This window comes from Schistocerca americana, chromosome 11 (assembly GCF_021461395.2).
Source record: "Schistocerca americana isolate TAMUIC-IGC-003095 chromosome 11, iqSchAmer2.1, whole genome shotgun sequence".
Taxonomy (NCBI): domain Eukaryota; kingdom Metazoa; phylum Arthropoda; class Insecta; order Orthoptera; family Acrididae; genus Schistocerca; species Schistocerca americana.
Genome location: NC_060129.1, coordinates 26,617,867 through 26,635,482, shown reverse-complemented (window position 1 = coordinate 26,635,482; position 17,616 = coordinate 26,617,867). Strand labels below are relative to the sequence as shown.

The 17,616-nt window shown below is 49.3% G+C and overlaps 1 protein-coding gene across 1 annotated transcript in view; it reads left to right on the top strand.

The window, feature by feature from the left end:
• The window catches only part of LOC124553974 (polyhomeotic-proximal chromatin protein-like), a 354,542-nt gene that overhangs the window by 179,126 nt on the left and 157,800 nt on the right, over window positions 1–17,616 (top strand). Inside the window, exon 2 of the mRNA XM_047127998.1 lies at window positions 3,170–3,212. The gene's annotated coding sequence lies outside the window, so the exon portion shown is untranslated. The remainder of the gene's footprint in view (window positions 1–3,169; window positions 3,213–17,616) is intronic.

Genomic DNA, 17,616 nt, shown 5'->3' with positions numbered 1-17,616 from the left:
TTTGCGCACTTTTGCAATGATTTCTGGAGCAGCGACACATCTTGGCCGATCATTGCGCGGATCCTCATCTAAGCTCTCCCGACAAAATTTAAATTCATTTGTCCGCTTGGCAAGAGTTGAATATGAAGCAGCAGAGTCCCCCAGAGTGTTCTGGAAATCGGCAGGAATGTCCTTTGCTTTCATAGCTTTCTTTACGAAGTACTTCATCACTGCTGGAATCTCGATTTTCACCGTCTTCGCAAATGACTACGCGGGAACAACAACAGAGCCACGTCACCGCCACAGCTCTCTTTTGAGAGCACCGACGTGGCACGTGTTTACAGGCAGCAGTCCAATGAATATCACGTGAGCAACGCGTTCCGCTAGTGCTGACCTCTCGTGGGGATTCCGAGAAGTTTTCCAACCACCCTCGTACATTCCCGGAATTTCAGTAGTCTGTATTGATTATTTTGTGGTGTTGCGATATTTTTCTGTCCGTCTGTTTCACTCTGAGGTTGTAGAAATAGTATAATTACTATAGTTGAATTCTTTTATCTTGGCGGCTCACGCATGCCCGCCCAGACGCGGGAGATTGCTGCGTTGCCAGTTGCAAACGACACACGCGCCGAGAGAAGCAGCGGCATATTATAGTATAGTTCACAAACTTACGTTTGGGGGGGGGGGGGGGGGCAGTTCATGAAGTAAAGCCACCACGGCCGCATTAACCCTTTCGCTGCTACAGAGACGTGGTACTCCCCGCATTCCGCGCTGTGCGCGATTTTGTCATCACTGCACTGCTCGCCTGTGCTGACACACGGTGTTCCGACTGCTTTGACACACGTATTATTCGATTTCACAAAAACTATTTGGGCCGAAAATTTGATTTTTACACGTCTTCTTGACTGATACCTTCCCCCCCATAAACGACTTAATTTTGTTTCGATGTTCAACGCAGTCATTGTGCAGCATTAAATGTAGTAAACCATTGCACGAAATTTTGAAGAGTTTACGGAGGTAAAAGTCCATAGCGTATACTTTCCATATGGTAGATTTTAGTTGCCACTAGAAATTTCAAAAAATTACATTCAAACGAATAAATAAAGATAATATCAAGCACCCGTCAAGGTCTGAACTCAGAACCTTTCGCTTAGCAGCCATACACTTTAACCATTACGCTAACACAGCTCGCCATTCAATTTATCTCCTGGAAGACATTAAAATACCACGCAAAATACCGACAAACACTGTTGGTACGATTATGAATTACTCACGATTCGTCGAAGTGGAATAGGAAATAAACATTTACTGTTGTTCTTTATTGCGAAAAAGCGGTTAGTGAGAATGATATAAACACTTTTCCTTGCTATCGCCTGAATAACACTTATTGCTTGTTTGGTTTAATTAATTAATAGAATATGAAGCAACTGGTATAAAGAATGCTTTTTCCATACTTTCTATAAAAGAAAGTATGCTATCAAGACATTGCTTTTGTTCAGCTACTTTATTTATGACTGAACGTTTCTGAAACTAAAGACACTCGTCCGTGCTCCGCACTGCATTCGAGCTCTGGCAACGTCGTTCTCCGTTCATTGGCTCACTGCGTTTTGTGACGTAAGATGCGCAGAAAGAACCTAAACTCGGCCGCCGTCATAAATGACGGGCACTTTAGTTGGGACTTATTACCGACTCGTCCTCATATGGTCGTATGCGTTACAAAAGCTTGTCGTCATCTGCAGGCCAGCCTGACGTCTGAGTCACCAGGTGGGCTGAATGCGTTGTGTGGACTGCTTCTGATCCGTAGAGTAACCCGAGTGTGAGTAATTATCACACGAGCTGAACGCGTCACACAGACCTGTACCCATGTGTAGTGTAGCCCGAGGCCGAGGTTAGTTTAAAGTTGACACTTTGCATGGGAGTGGGCTAAGCGGTATCGAAGGCTTCAATAACCACAGCAGTTGCACTCCACTGTCCACGTGTTGTTGTTGTTGTTGTTGTTGTCTTCAGTCCTGAGACTGGTTTGATGCAGCTCTCCATTCTACTCTATCCTGTGCAAGCTTCTTATCTCCCAGTACCTACTGCAACCTACATCCTTCTGAATCTGCTTAGTGTATACATCTCTTGGTCTCCCTCTACGATTTTTACCCTCCACGCTGCCCTCCAATACTAAATTGGTGATCCCTTGATGCCTCAGAACATGTCCTACCAACCGATTCCTTCTTCTAGTCAAATTGTGCCACAAACTCCTCTTCTCCCCAATCCTATTCAATACCTCCTCATTAGTTATGTGATCTACCCATCTAATCTTCAGCATTCTTCTGCAGCACCACATTTCGAAAGCTTCTATTCTGTTCTTGTCCAAACTATTTATCGTCCATGTTTCACTTCCATACATGGCTACACTCCATACAAATACTTTCAGAAACGACTTCCTGACACTTAAATCAATACTCGATGTTAACAAATTTCTCTTCTTCAGAATCGCTTTCCTTGCCATTGCCAGTCTACATTTTATATCCTCTCTGCTTCGACCATCCTCAGTTATTTTGCTCTCCAAACATACATCTACTACTTTAAGTGTCTAATTTCCTAATCTAATTCCCTCAGCATCGCCTGATTTAATTCGGCTACATTCCATTATCCTCGTTTTGCTTTTGTTGGTCTTCATCTTATATCCTGCTCTCAAGACACTGTCCATTCCGTTCAACTGCTCATCCGGGTCGTTTGCCGTCTCTGACAGAATTACAATCTCGTCGGCAAACCTCAGAGTTTTTATTTCTTCTCCATGGATTTTAATTCCTACTCCGAATTTTTGTTCTGTTTCCTTTCCTGCTTGCTCAATATACAGATTGAATAACATCGGGGAGAGGCTACAACCCTGTCTCACTCCCTTCTCAACCACTGCTTGCCTTTCATACCCCTCGACTCTTATAACTGCCATCTGGTTTCTGTACGAATTGTAAATAGCCTTTCGCTGCCTGCATTTTACCCTTGCCACTTTCACAAACTGGAAGAGAGTATTTGTCCACGTGTAAGATATTAAATAAATTGATATATTTATGAAAGGTGTGACGCGCATGGAAATGCAGTGCTGTCAGTTAACGCTTCAGGCCTTTCTCAGAGTAGCTGTGGCGCAAGCTCTTGCAGGCTGTGCGCGCTCGGATGCTGACCGCCCCGTGTTTGTGTGTTACAGGTGGGGACAGCGGCGCGGCTGCAGACGTCCCACGGTAACCCTGGTGAGTACCGCACCGGCCAACACCTGGCTCCCCTTCAGCCAGTAGCTCGTCGTAGCGCTGAATGGTACCTAGCGCCCTTCAACTGCTCCTCAGTCCTGGTTTCAGCAAAATCCGTACTCATACTAAAATGTAGACTTTCACGGCGTGGAATTGTCATGTCCCTTATAATTATCCGGGCTGTTATGTCGTGGTCGGTTGATGAATTCCCAATGTTTCGTCCCCGTCTGCGGAGGACATCTTCAAGGGGGTCTGTAGCTCACTGACTCAGTCAGTAGCGAGCCAGTGGGTGTGTTGGACCCTCCATCGAGCTACAGACCCCCTTGAAGACGTCCTCCGCACACGAGGACGAAACGTTGGGAATTGATCAACCGACCACGACATAAGAGCCTGGATAATTATAATGGACAAAAACCGTACTGCTACGACTTTTGCTCAAAACACGTGTCCTCACAAATGTGAAAGATTACAGGCCTGTATCGTAGACGTCAGTCTCTTGCGCTATTATGGAACACGTCTTATATTCAGATACGGCGTGACACTTGTTGAACTATATGAAATAAAATGGTCATAACTTCTGAACGGTTTGCGTTGGGACGTTCAAACTGCACGGTTGGCCCCGGGCCACGATGAGCATTAATGTGATTTGGTTTAGCGTCGAAGCCCTCTTTCACTTGGATGGGTTCGTCAGTAAGCAAAATTGAAGCATCTGGGGGAGACTGAGAATCCCGACTTGGCGATCGAGAAGTCTCTGCACCCTTCACGGCTGACTGTGTGGTGTGCAGTGTCCAGTCAAGGAATAATCGCTGCGATATTCCTCGATAGCACGGTGACTACCGAACGGTACGTGAAAGTTTTGGAAGATTTCATCCCCATTATCCTAGAAGATATATTAAGGAAAGGCAAACCCACATTTGTAGCATTTGTAGACTTAGAAAAATCTTTTGACAATATTGACTGGAATACTCTCTTTCAAATTCTGAAGATGGCAGGGGTAAAATACAGGGAGCGAAAGGCTATTTACAATTTGTACAGAAACCAGATGGCAGTTATAAGAGTCCAGGGGCATGAAAGGGAAGCAGTGGTTGGGAAGGGAGTGAGACAGGGTTGTAGACTATCCCCGATGTTTTTCAATCTGTATATTGAGCAAACAGTAAAGCAAACAAAAGAAAAATTCGGAGTAGGATTTAAAACCCACGGAGAAGAAATAAAAACTTTGAGGTTCCCTGATGACATTGTAAATCTGTGAGAGACAGCAAAGGACTTGAAAGAGCAGTTGAACGGAATGGACAGTGTCTCGAAAGGAGCGTATAAGAAGAATACAACAAAAGCAAAGCGAGGATAATGGAATGTAGTCGAATTAAGTCAGGTGATGCTGAGGGAATTAGGTTAGGAAGTGAGACAGTTAAAGTAGTAAAGGAGTTTTGCTATTTGGGGAGCAAAATAACTGATGATGGTCGAAGTAGAGAGGATATAAAATTGAGACTGGCAATGGCAAGGAAAGTGTTTCTGAAGAACAGCAGTTGATTTGTACAGAACCATAAATCCAGACCTTGCACTTCCACCTAGACCCACAGCAAAACCCAAAATACGTAAAGTACATTTAATATGTGTGCAGTGCCCTCGGAACAAGAAAGGAGGAGGATGAGCACAACAAAACATGACGAGCGCTCAGTGCAGGACATCGTACAGATGGTCCTGCAAAACCATATATTGCAAAATAAAGTTGTCCAAAAAACAAAAGCACTGGTGATGCCACAGAGGTGCTGAAACATGTTTAGGTAACAACAACAAAAAAATAGTGTGTTGCATAAAAGTCGGAAACGTTATCCAATAACTTTAACTGAAAACACGGAAGAAATAAGAGCTGCGAGCCTAAAGGAAGAATACTTAAATCTATATCTGATGTTAGGAAAATTCTCTTTTTGATAAATACTTTCTTTTGCTATTGCCAGTCTGCATTCTACACTGCCTGGCAAAAAAAAAAAGCAACAACTTGAGGACGTGTTTGGACAGCAGTGTGGTCTCGTACACATTGACACAACCCGGGGGGAATGGGGGGGGGGGGTGTATCGAAGTGATTGGAGTTGCTGTTGCCTGTGACAGGTGGAAAGGCCATGAGAGGGAATTAGTTCTGTTCGTGTTAAGTGTTCATACGACGCCGAGTACCATGTATGAGGGCCACGAACAGCGTCAGATGTTGAGAGGTCCACAGTGAAGGGGACGGAGGTGTCGTGTACTCCAGTGAGACAGCGTTATCAGCACCCGCCGGAGTTCGACAGTGGGTCTCTATTTGGCTGAGTGGTCGAATCGTCCAGTGTGGGGCTTCCAGACGTGACCGTGGCGCGATGTCGGACTGCACGGAGACCTAAGGGCAGACACACTCACCGACGCCAGGGTTCACAGTGAAGGGGACGGAGGTGTCGTGTACTCCTGTGAGACAGCGTTATCAGCACCCGCCGGAGTTCGACAGTGGGTCTCTATTTGGCTGAGTGGTCGAATCGTCCAGTGTGGGGCTTCCAGACGTGACCGTGGCGCGATGTCGGACTGCACGGAGACCTAAGGGCAGACACACTCACCGACGCCAAGGTTCACAGTGAAGGGGACGGAGGTGTCGTGTACTCCTGTGAGACAGCGTTATCAGCACCCGCCGGAGTTCGACAGTGGGTCTCTATTTGGCTGAGTGGTCGAATCGTCCAGTGTGGGGCTTCCAGACGTGACCGTGGCGCGATGTCGGACTGCACGGAGACCTAAGGGCAGACACACTCACCGACGCCAAGGTTCACAGTGAAGGGGACGGAGGTGTCGTGTACTCCTGTGAGACAGCGTTATCAGCACCCGCCGGAGTTCGACAGTGGGTCTCTATTTGGCTGAGTGGTCGAATCGTCCAGTGTGGGGCTTCCAGACGTGACCGTGGCGCGATGTCGGACTGCACGGAGACCTAAGGGCAGACACACTCACCGACGCCAAGGTTCACAGTGAAGGGGACGGAGGTGTCGTGTACTCCTGTGAGACAGCGTTATCAGCACCCGCCGGAGTTCGACAGTGGGTCTCTATTTGGCTGAGTGGTCGAATCGTCCAGTGTGGGGCTTCCAGACGTGACCGTGGCGCGATGTCGGACTGCACGGAGACCTAAGGGCAGACACACTCACCGACGCCAAGGTTCACAGTGAAGGGGACGGAGGTGTCGTGTACTCCTGTGAGACAGCGTTATCAGCACCCGCCGGAGTTCGACAGTGGGTCTCTATTTGGCTGAGTGGTCGAATCGTCCAGTGTGGGGCTTCCAGACGTGACCGTGGCGCGATGTCGGACTGCACGGAGACCTAAGGGCAGACACACTCACCGACGCCAAGGTTCACAGTGAAGGGGACGGAGGTGTCGTGTACTCCTGTGAGACAGCGTTATCAGCACCCGCCGGAGTTCGACAGTGGGTCTCTATTTGGCTGAGTGGTCGAATCGTCCAGTGTGGGGCTTCCAGACGTGACCGTGGCGCGATGTCGGACTGCACGGAGACCTAAGGGCAGACACACTCACCGACGCCAAGGTTCACAGTGAAGGGGACGGAGGTGTCGTGTACTCCTGTGAGACAGCGTTATCAGCACCCGCCGGAGTTCGACAGTGGGTCTCTATTTGGCTGAGTGGTCGAATCGTCCAGTGTGGGGCTTCCAGACGTGACCGTGGCGCGATGTCGGACTGCACGGAGACCTAAGGGCAGACACACTCACCGACGCCAGGGTTCACAGTGAAGGGGACGGAGGTGTCGTGTACTCCTGTGAGACAGCGTTATCAGCACCCGCCGGAGTTCGACAGTGGGCCTCTATTTGGCTGAGTGGTCGAATCGTCCAGTGTGGGGCTTCCAGACGTGACCGTGGCGCGATGTCGGACTGCACGGAGACCTAAGGGCAGACACACTCACCGACGCCAGGGTTCACAGTGAAGGGGACGGAGGTGTCGTGTACTCCTGTGAGACAGCGTTATCAGCACCCGCCGGAGTTCGACAGTGGGTCTCTATTTGGCTGAGTGGTCGAATCGTCCAGTGTGGGGCTTCCAGACGTGACCGTGGCGCAATGTCGGACTGCACGGAGACCTAAGGGCAGACACACTCACCGACGCCAAGGTTCACAGTGAAGGGGACGGAGGTGTCGTGTACTCCTGTGAGACAGCGTTATCAGCACCCGCCGGAGTTCGACAGTGGGTCTCTATTTGGCTGAGTGGTCGAATCGTCCAGTGTGGGGCTTCCAGACGTGACCGTGGCGCGATGTCGGACTGCACGGAGACCTAAGGGCAGACACACTCACCGACGCCAAGGTTCACAGTGAAGGGGACGGAGGTGTCGTGTACTCCTGTGAGACAGCGTTATCAGCACCCGCCGGAGTTCGACAGTGGGTCTCTATTTGGCTGAGTGGTCGAATCGTCCAGTGTGGGGCTTCCAGACGTGACCGTGGCGCGATGTCGGACTGCACGGAGACCTAAGGGCAGACACACTCACCGACGCCAAGGTTCACAGTGAAGGGGACGGAGGTGTCGTGTACTCCTGTGAGACAGCGTTATCAGCACCCGCCGGAGTTCGACAGTGGGTCTCTATTTGGCTGAGTGGTCGAATCGTCCAGTGTGGGGCTTCCAGACGTGACCGTGGCGCGATGTCGGACTGCACGGAGACCTAAGGGCAGACACACTCACCGACGCCAAGGTTCACAGTGAAGGGGACGGAGGTGTCGTGTACTCCTGTGAGACAGCGTTATCAGCACCCGCCGGAGTTCGACAGTGGGTCTCTATTTGGCTGAGTGGTCGAATCGTCCAGTGTGGGGCTTCCAGACGTGACCGTGGCGCGATGTCGGACTGCACGGAGACCTAAGGGCAGACACACTCACCGACGCCAAGGTTCACAGTGAAGGGGACGGAGGTGTCGTGTACTCCTGTGAGACAGCGTTATCAGCACCCGCCGGAGTTCGACAGTGGGTCTCTATTTGGCTGAGTGGTCGAATCGTCCAGTGTGGGGCTTCCAGACGTGACCGTGGCGCGATGTCGGACTGCACGGAGACCTAAGGGCAGACACACTCACCGACGCCAAGGTTCACAGTGAAGGGGACGGAGGTGTCGTGTACTCCTGTGAGACAGCGTTATCAGCACCCGCCGGAGTTCGACAGTGGGTCTCTATTTGGCTGAGTGGTCGAATCGTCCAGTGTGGGGCTTCCAGACGTGACCGTGGCGCGATGTCGGACTGCACGGAGACCTAAGGGCAGACACACTCACCGACGCCAAGGTTCACAGTGAAGGGGACGGAGGTGTCGTGTACTCCTGTGAGACAGCGTTATCAGCACCCGCCGGAGTTCGACAGTGGGTCTCTATTTGGCTGAGTGGTCGAATCGTCCAGTGTGGGGCTTCCAGACGTGACCGTGGCGCGATGTCGGACTGCACGGAGACCTAAGGGCAGACACACTCACCGACGCCAGGGTTCACAGTGAAGGGGACAGAGGTGTCGTGTACTCCTGTGAGACAGCGTTATCAGCACCCGCCGGAGTTCGACAGTGGGTCTCTATTTGGCTGAGTGGTCGAATCGTCCAGTGTGGGGCTTCCAGACGTGACCGTGGCGCGATGTCGGACTGCACGGAGACCTAAGGGCAGACACACTCACCGACGCCAGGGTTCACAGTGAAGGGGGCGGAGGTGTCGTGTACTCCTGTGAGACAGCGTTATCAGCACCCGCCGGAGTTCGACAGTGGGTCTCTATTTGGCTGAGTGGTCGAATCGTCCAGTGTGGGGCTTCCAGACGTGACCGTGGCGCGATGTCGGACTGCACGGAGACCTAAGGGCAGACACACTCACCGACGCCAGGGTTCACAGTGAAGGGGACGGAGGTGTCGTGTACTCCTGTGAGACAGCGTTATCAGCACCCGCCGGAGTTCGACAGTGGGCCTCTATTTGGCTGAGTGGTCGAATCGTCCAGTGTGGGGCTTCCAGACGTGACCGTGGCGCGATGTCGGACTGCACGGAGACCTAAGGGCAGACACACTCACCGACGCCAGGGTTGCAGTTGACCACGTCTGACCAACACGAGGCAGCATCGCCGTATTGCGCACCGACCACATCGGTGATTTTTTAAATCGTCAGTCTTCTGACTGGTTTGATGCGTCCCGCCACGATTTCCTCTCCTGTGCCAACCTCTTCACCTCACAGTGCCACTTGCGACCTACGTCCTCAGTTATTTGCTGGATGTATTCTAATCTCTGTCTTCCTCTGAATTTTTTTGCCCTCTACAGCTCCTTCTAGTCCCATGGAAAATCATCCCCTGATGTATTAATAGATGTTCTATCGTCCTGTCCCTTCTCCTTGACAGTGGTTCCCACATATTCCTTTCCTCTCCGATTCTGCGCAGAACCTCCTCATTCCTTATCTTACAAATCCACCTAATTTTCAACATTCCTCTGTAGCATCACATCTCAAATCCTTCGATTCTCTTTTGTTCCGGTTTTGCCAAATGTTTCACGACCATACAATGCTGTGTTCCAGACGTACATTCTCTGAAATTTCTTCTTCAAATTAAGGCCTATGTTTGATACAGCTACACTTCTCTTGGCCAGGAATGGCCTTTTTGCCAGGGCTAGTTTGCTATTGATCTCCTCTCTGGTCCGTCCGTCATTGGCTATTTTACTGCCTAGGTAGCAGAATTCCTTAACTTCATCTACTCCGTGATTATCACTTCTGACGCTAAGTCTCGCTGTTCTCATTTTTTTTGTTTCTTTTCCATTTACTCTCAATCCATATTCCGCACTCATTAGATTGTTCATTCCATTTGGCAGATCGTGTAATTCTTCTTCACTTTCAATTATGATAACACTGTCATCAGCAAATCTTATCATTGATATTGTTACGCCATGAATTTTAATCCCACACCTGATCCTTTCTTTTATTTCGATGATTACTCCTTCGATGTACAGATTGAACAGTAGGGGCGAAAGGCTACACCCATGTCTTACAACCGTTTTAAACCAAGCACTTCGTTCTTCGTCTTCCACTCTTATTATTCCCTGTTGGCTCTTGTACTGGTTGTATATTACTGGACTCTCCCTATAGCTTACCCCTACTTTTTTCAGAATTTCGAACATCTTGCAGCATTTTAAATTGTTCAACGCTTTTTTCAGGTCTACAATACTATGCACATACCTCGATTTTTCTTTATTCCTATTCCCATTATCAACTGCAACGTCCGAAATGCCTCCCTAGAGCCTTTACGTTTTCTAACGCCGAACTGATTGTCATCCAACACATCCTCAATTCTCTCTTCCATTCATCTGTATTTATGCTTGTAAGCAACTATGATGCATGAGCTGTTGAGCTGATTGTGTCATAATTCTCGCACTTGCCAGCTCTTGCAGTGTTTGTAATTGTGTGGATGATATTTTTGCGAAATTCAGATGGTATGTCGCGAGACTCATACGTTCTACACACCAACGTGAATAGACGTTTTGTTGCCACTTCCCCCAATGAGTATAGAAATTCTATCCCTTTTGCCTTATTTGACTTTAAGTCCTCGAACGGTCTTTTAAATTCTGATTCTAATACTGGATCCCCTATCTCTTCTAAATCGGCTCCTGTTGCTTCTTCTTCTGTCACAGTAGACAAATCTTCCCCTATAGAGGCCTTCAAAGCACTCTTTCCACCTGTCCGCTATCTGCTCTGCATTTAACAGTGAAATTACCCTTCCACTCGTTAAAGTTATCACCCGTGCCTTCAATTTCACGGAAGGTTGCTTTGGCTTTCCTGTAAGCTGGGTCAGTCCTTCCGACAATAATTTCTGTTTCCATTTCTTCACATTTTTCATAGAGCTATTTCTTCTTGCCTTCCCTTCACTTCCTATTTATTTCTTTCTTTAGTGACTTGTATTTTTTTGTGTTCCTGAATTTCCCTGAACATTTTTGTACTTGTTTCTTTCATCGATCAGCTGAAGCATTCCTTGCGTACCCATGGTTTCTTCGCAGTCACCTTCTTTGTATGTTTTTCTTTGCAACTTTTGTGACTGCTCTTTCTAGAGATGTCCATTGCTCTTCAACTGTACTGTCTACTGAGCTTTTCCTAATGGCTGTATCTATGACCTTAGAGAACTTAAAGGACATCTCGTCGTTCCTTAGTGCTTCTGTACTCCACTCCTACTCTTCATCATTACTACATTGTGATCTGAGTCTGTATTTCCTTTGCAGTATCTGATTTCGGGATCTCTGTCTGACCATGATGTAATCTAGCTGAAATCTTCTCACATCCCCCGACCTTTTCCAAGTATACCTCCTGCTCTTGTGATTCTTGAACAGAGTACTCGTCTTTACTAGCTGAACTTTATTGCCGGCCGGAGTGGCCGAGCGATTCTAGGTGGTACAGTCTGGAACCGCGCGACCGCTACGGCCGCAGGTTCGAATCCTGCCTCGGGCATGGATGAGTGTGATGTCCTTAGGTTAGTTAGGTTTAATTAGTTCTAAGTTCTAGGGGACTGATGACCTCAGAAGTTAAGTCCCATAGTGCTCAGAGCCAGCCTTTACCAAACCCAGTCCTTCCAAACCCAATGCCTGCGCGCGTCCAGGTGAGAACTGTGGTTAGTGAACTCGAACTGCCGAGTTCTTTGTAAATCTAATCTCACTTTCTCATGACTCAAAAGTGAAATGATGGTATGGCGCTCCTGGCTCCTGGCCGCCGAGTGGGAGTCTTATTTCAGTTGACGCCACATTTGGTGACTCGCGTAGTCGACGAGCGGAGAAAATCTGCAACACGGCCAGGAATCCAACCCGGGTCCGCTTCACGGGAGGCAAGCACGTTACTATTCAGTTAAACAGGCGGACACTCGAAGACCACCACATGTCCTGTCAACCCGTGGAATTGCATTCCGTTTCGTCGTTTCCTTCTTGATGCTTCATTTTTTTCTCAGGCAGCTCATATCCTGCTGCCAACGGCCTTCCCGCAGTGGTAACACTGATTCCCGTCAGGTCACCGAGGTCTACACCTACATTTATACTCCGCAAACCACCCGACGGTGTGTGGCGGAGGGCACTTTACGTGCCACTGTCATTACCACCGTTTCCTCTTCCAGCCGCGTACGGTTCGCGAGAAGAAAGACTGCCGGAAAGCCTTCGTGAGCGCTCGAATCTCTCTAATTTTACATTCGTGATCTTCTCGGGAGGTATAAGTAGGGGGAAGCAATATATTCGATACCTCATCCAGAAACGCACCCTCTCGAAACCTGGCGAGCAAGCTACACCGCGATGCAGAGCGCCTCTCTTGCAAAGTCTGCCACTCGAGTTTGCTAAACATCTCCGTAACGCTATCACGGTTACCAAATAACCCTGTGACGAAACGCGCCGCTCTTCTTTGAATCTTATCTATCTCCTCCGTCAACCCGATCTGGTACGGATCCCACACTGATGAGCAATACTCAAGTGTAGGTCGAACGAGTGCTATGTAAGGCACCTTCTTTGTCGTGGTGGGCTAGCACTTGGATGAGTGATCATCTGGTCTGCCGACCGCTGTTGGGTTGCGGGGAGCACTCAGCCCTTGAGAGGCAAACTGAGGAGCTAGTTGACTGAGGTGTAGCGGCTCCGGTCTCCTAAACTGACATACGCCCAGGAGAGCCGTGTGGTGACCACATGCCGCCCCATATCCGCATCCAGTGCCGCCTGTTGCCTGAGGATGACACGGCGGCCGGTCGGTACCGCTGGGCGTTATAGCCTGTTCTGGCGGAGTTTGATTTTTGTTTTAGATTATATCCTGAGAATTAGCATTATACCTGAAACTTTCTGGCAGATTAAAACTGTGCAGGACCGAGACGTGAACTCGGGACCTTTGCCTTTCGCGGACAATTGCTCTACCAACTGAGCTACCCAAGCACGACTCACGCCCCGTCCTCACAGCTTTACTTCTGCCAGTACCTCGTCTCCTACCTTCCAAACTTTACAGAAGCTCTCCTGCGAACCTTGCAGAACTAGCACTCCCGAAAGAAAGGCAAAGGTGCCGACTTCGAGTCTCGGTCGGGCACACAGTTTTAATCTGCCAGGAAGTTTCATGTTAGCGCACACAACGCTGCAGAGTGAAAATCTCATTCTGGAAGCGTTATACGTTTTTGTCCTGTCTAACGAACGTTTCCAGCTGTATGAGGTAGAGTAGGAAGTTCAGAATCGAGTGTGGAATTTGTATCAGCAGCCGGTAACCTAGGCCATCGTAAAGCAAAAGAGAATGCGGACGAGTATAGAATGGTTCAAATGGCTCAGAGCACTATGCGACTTAACTTCTGAGGTCATCAGTCGCCTAGAACTTAGAACTAACAAGGGAATCTCCCCATCGCACCCCCCTCAGATTTAGTTATAAGTTGGCACAGTGGATAGCCCTTGAAAAACTGAACACAGGTCAATCGAGAAAACAGGAAGAAGTTGTGTGGAACTATGAAAAAAATAAGCAAAATATACAAACTGAGTAGTCCATGCACAAGATAGGCAACATCATGGAGAGTGTGCGTCCGCTATATTTGCTGGATTCATATTGTCCACGGAATGCATCTCACGCATTTAATGCACTCTCGTCCAGAGTAGCGAACAGTCAACGGCCAGCCAGGGAGCCTCATTAGCAGGAATACTCTCTCTTCCGTGGCCGGCCGCGGTGGTCTAGCGGTTCTAGGCGCGCAGTCCGGAACCGCGGGACTGCTACGGTCGCAGGTTCGAATCCTGCCTCGGGCATGGATGTGTGTGATGTCCTTAGGTTAGTTAGGTTTAAATAGTTCTAAGTTCTAGGGGACTGATGACCACAGATGTTAAGTCCCATAGTGCTCAGAGCCATTTGAACCATTTTTTGAACTCTCTCTTCCGTGCCCTGTAGTCGACTGACGTCTTGTGTTTCGACGTTTGTTTAGGTGCAGCGTCCCCATACTACGGCGCAGTTACCTCGCATCGGACGGACGGACGGAGAGATAATAATTGTCTGAAAATAAAGAATTGAACTTTTCACTCGAGAGAAGACTTGAACCAAGGACATTACGTTCCGCAGCTGCTCACGCTAACCACGGGAGCACGGCGCTCCTGAGCTTACAGTATCCTTGATGTTGCCTATGTTGGGTATGGACTACTCAGTTTGTATATTTTGCTTATTTTTTTCATAGTTCCACACAACTTCTTCCTGTTTTCTCGACTGATCTGTGTTCAGTTTTTCAAGGCCTATCCACTGTGCCAACTTATAACTAAATCTGAGGGGGGCGCGATGGGGAGGTTCGCTTGTAAGTAAACCTAACTAACCAAAGGACATCACACACATCCATGCCCGAGGCAGGATTCGAACCTGCGACCGCTCGGTTCCACACTATAGCGCCTAGAACCGCTCGGCCACTCCGGCCGGCGAGTACAGAATGCTTTGCGAAAATATCCCTTGCGATAAAGCGTAATATGGCTAGCGGGATGCAGATGCGGCGATGTCTGGTGTCGGAAGTGAAGCCGCTGTACTGTACTGGACTGCGCTGTAGCCTGGTGTAGTGCAGTGTGTTGTGCGAGGGACGCGGCGCGGCGTTTCTTTGTGACCGGGCTGTACTACGAGGGGGACGGCGGCGCGCGGAGATCGATACGATAAATCGACTGGCGGCCTTGTCTCGCCCCCTCTGCCCTCCCGCCCCTCCAACCCCTCCGTTTCTTCCCGCAAGCAGCCTCCTCTTCCCCTGCCCCTCCTCCCCCTCTTGTTCCATCGGGTCCCCTCGCCCACACACCTCGCTGGCTCTTTCCGATTTATCGGAGCGCGTCCGCGGCAAGGAAGGAAGAAAAGAAAGGAGAACAGGGGAGCCGGCCGGTAGCGCCGTGTATCGGCGGACGGGGGTCGCAAGAGAACCGGGGCGAGCCGGGAGCTGCGTGCGTGTTAGGCAGGGGGCGGGGGTGGGGGCTGCTGCCCGGGCAGACGCAGACGTCGACGTCGCCCCGCCGCCAGCGCAAAATAAGACCCTGCCTGCCCGCCTGCCGCGCCGCCGCAGCACCACAGCACGCGCCGTAGTGGCCGACTCGCCACTCGCCACTCGCTTCTCGCCGTTTAGCGTCACGTCACACTGGCCGATATTATCCGGTCCATGTGCCCGTCCCCGGTAGCTGAGTCGTCAGCGTGACAGTGTGTCAATCCTAAGGGCCCGGGTTCGATTCCCTGGTGGGTCGGTGATTTTCTCCGCTAAGGGATTGGGTGTTGTGTTGTCCTATTCATCATCATTTCATCCGCATCGACGCGCAGGTCGCCGAAGTGGCGTCAAATCGAAAGACTTGCACCAGGTGAACGGTCTACCCGACGGGAGGCCCTCGTCACACGCCGTTCTTCTTCTTCTTATTATTATTATTATCCGATCACGCTTACCAAATAACCCTGTGACGAAACGCGCCGCTCTTCTTTGGATCTTCTCTATCTCCTCCGTCAAGCCGACCTGGTACCGACCGCACTCTGATCAGCAATACTCAAGTATAGGTCGAACCAGAAATATCCACGTTAGTTAAGTGTTCGGCGGAAAGGTTGTCGAACCATCCTGACTGTTTTCGGCCTGTCCATTCTCGAGTAACATGTGCGAAAGATAGAGACTTGAATCTTTTTGTGCGAGGTCTCGGTTTATCTTGTTGTTCGGGGTTGTCAACGATCGCTCGAACGGAAATCGTTTTCTAGGCGCCGCCTCTGACATGCTTACAGTAAGAGCTGTGAGCACTTGTTTATCTTCGCTACTGTGAAACAAAAAAACTGACTAGTAAAGATACGCTCTAAAATGCGTCTCCACCTCTAAAGTATGGAAAGAAAAGATCTTGCAGTAGAAGAACTTTCTTTCACATTATGGAAGATGAACAAGTCCGCATACCTCTCTAGGTATTGCATTTTACGGAACATTTTTACTAGATTTTTCGGCACTTACGCAGTTTAGGGGATACATGCGCTGATCACGAGAAAAGTACCTATTTTTGAACGAAACGCGTATTTCCGAAGATATAAGCATGTATGTGCACGGAATCCCAAAAAAAAAATTTTATTTCAAAAATGGTGTGTTCCACAATCATATGTGATGCGCTCGTCACCAAAAAAAAGGTTCAAATGGCTCTGAGCACTATGCGACTTAACATCTGAGGTCATCACTCCCCTAGAACTTAGAACTATTTAAACCTAACATCCATTCCTGAGGCAGAATTCGAACCTGCGACCGTAGCTGTCGCGCGGTTCCACACTGAAGCGGCTAGAACCGCTCGGCCGGCGCTCGTCACCAAAAATACATTTATTTTCATATGGATGCAAAAAAAGATCAATTAACCGTCTCAAAATTATTTTATCAAAAATGATGTATTGCATATGTATGCACGGAATTTCAAAAACATTTTTTTTTGCAAGAAAGATGGAATTAATAACAAAATTTTCTCAAAAAATCATATTTGTTCATTTTGCACAGATATACATTAAAGCTCGAATGACAGATTAGATAAAAACAGCTACCTCAAGTTGATTAGCGGCACTACGATAGATTTTTCAAACATGGTCAATGAAATTGTGGAATGGATTTTGCCCCAAACGTTGACGCCAGAGAAATTCCGCCAGGTAGTTATTCAGCATAGCACGGTGTGTTCCATAACGCCTTTTATTCTATTCTTTAGCTTTTTGCCAGACTGATTTGTGGTTGCATTTGTAAAGGGATCGACAAAATAAAGCGAATGATTGTCAGGTGACTGTAGCCCAAGTTACCTATGGTGTTGTAAGCTTGCCACAACTCGGAAACTACTGTGGTTCCAGGCAAAACATACTGTTGCTGCAAATGGGTAGCATCGCGTTGTGGCACAGCAACCATAAAGCTTTGCCTTGTCTGAACGTCATAACCACCAAAGACCCATTGCTCCCGCACCGTATGACCTCGATGGTACTTTTTCCTGACGAAGCAGCTCACAGCGCATGTACCCCCTAAACTGCGTAAGTGCCGATTTTTCTAGCTTCGATCGCTCCCTTCGTACCCCTGAAACGTGATCATTCCTCCCGGCTCACGCTGTATTGCGCGGATCATCCCTCCTAATCTAGCTACGCGCCAACAACACATGTTCGCATTCGAAGCAGACAGTGGCGACTGAAATTTTGTGAAAAACATGTCGTCCGAAAGATGAACGGATCTGTGTTACTGATTACCACCCCAACTCGCATATCGTGTCCGTGAGACAATCTCTCCGCTGTTCCGCGATAGTACTACGGTCGCAGCTTCGAATCCTGCCTCGGGTATGGATGTGTGTGATGTCCTTCAGTTGGTTAGGTTTAAGTAGTTCTAAGTTCTAGGGGACTGATGACCTCAGATGTCAAGTCCCATAGTGCTCAGAGCCATTTGAACCATTTTTTCGCGACAGTACAAAACGAGCTGCCCACGCCTGAAGCTCTTCGATGCCCTCCGCCAATCCTATCT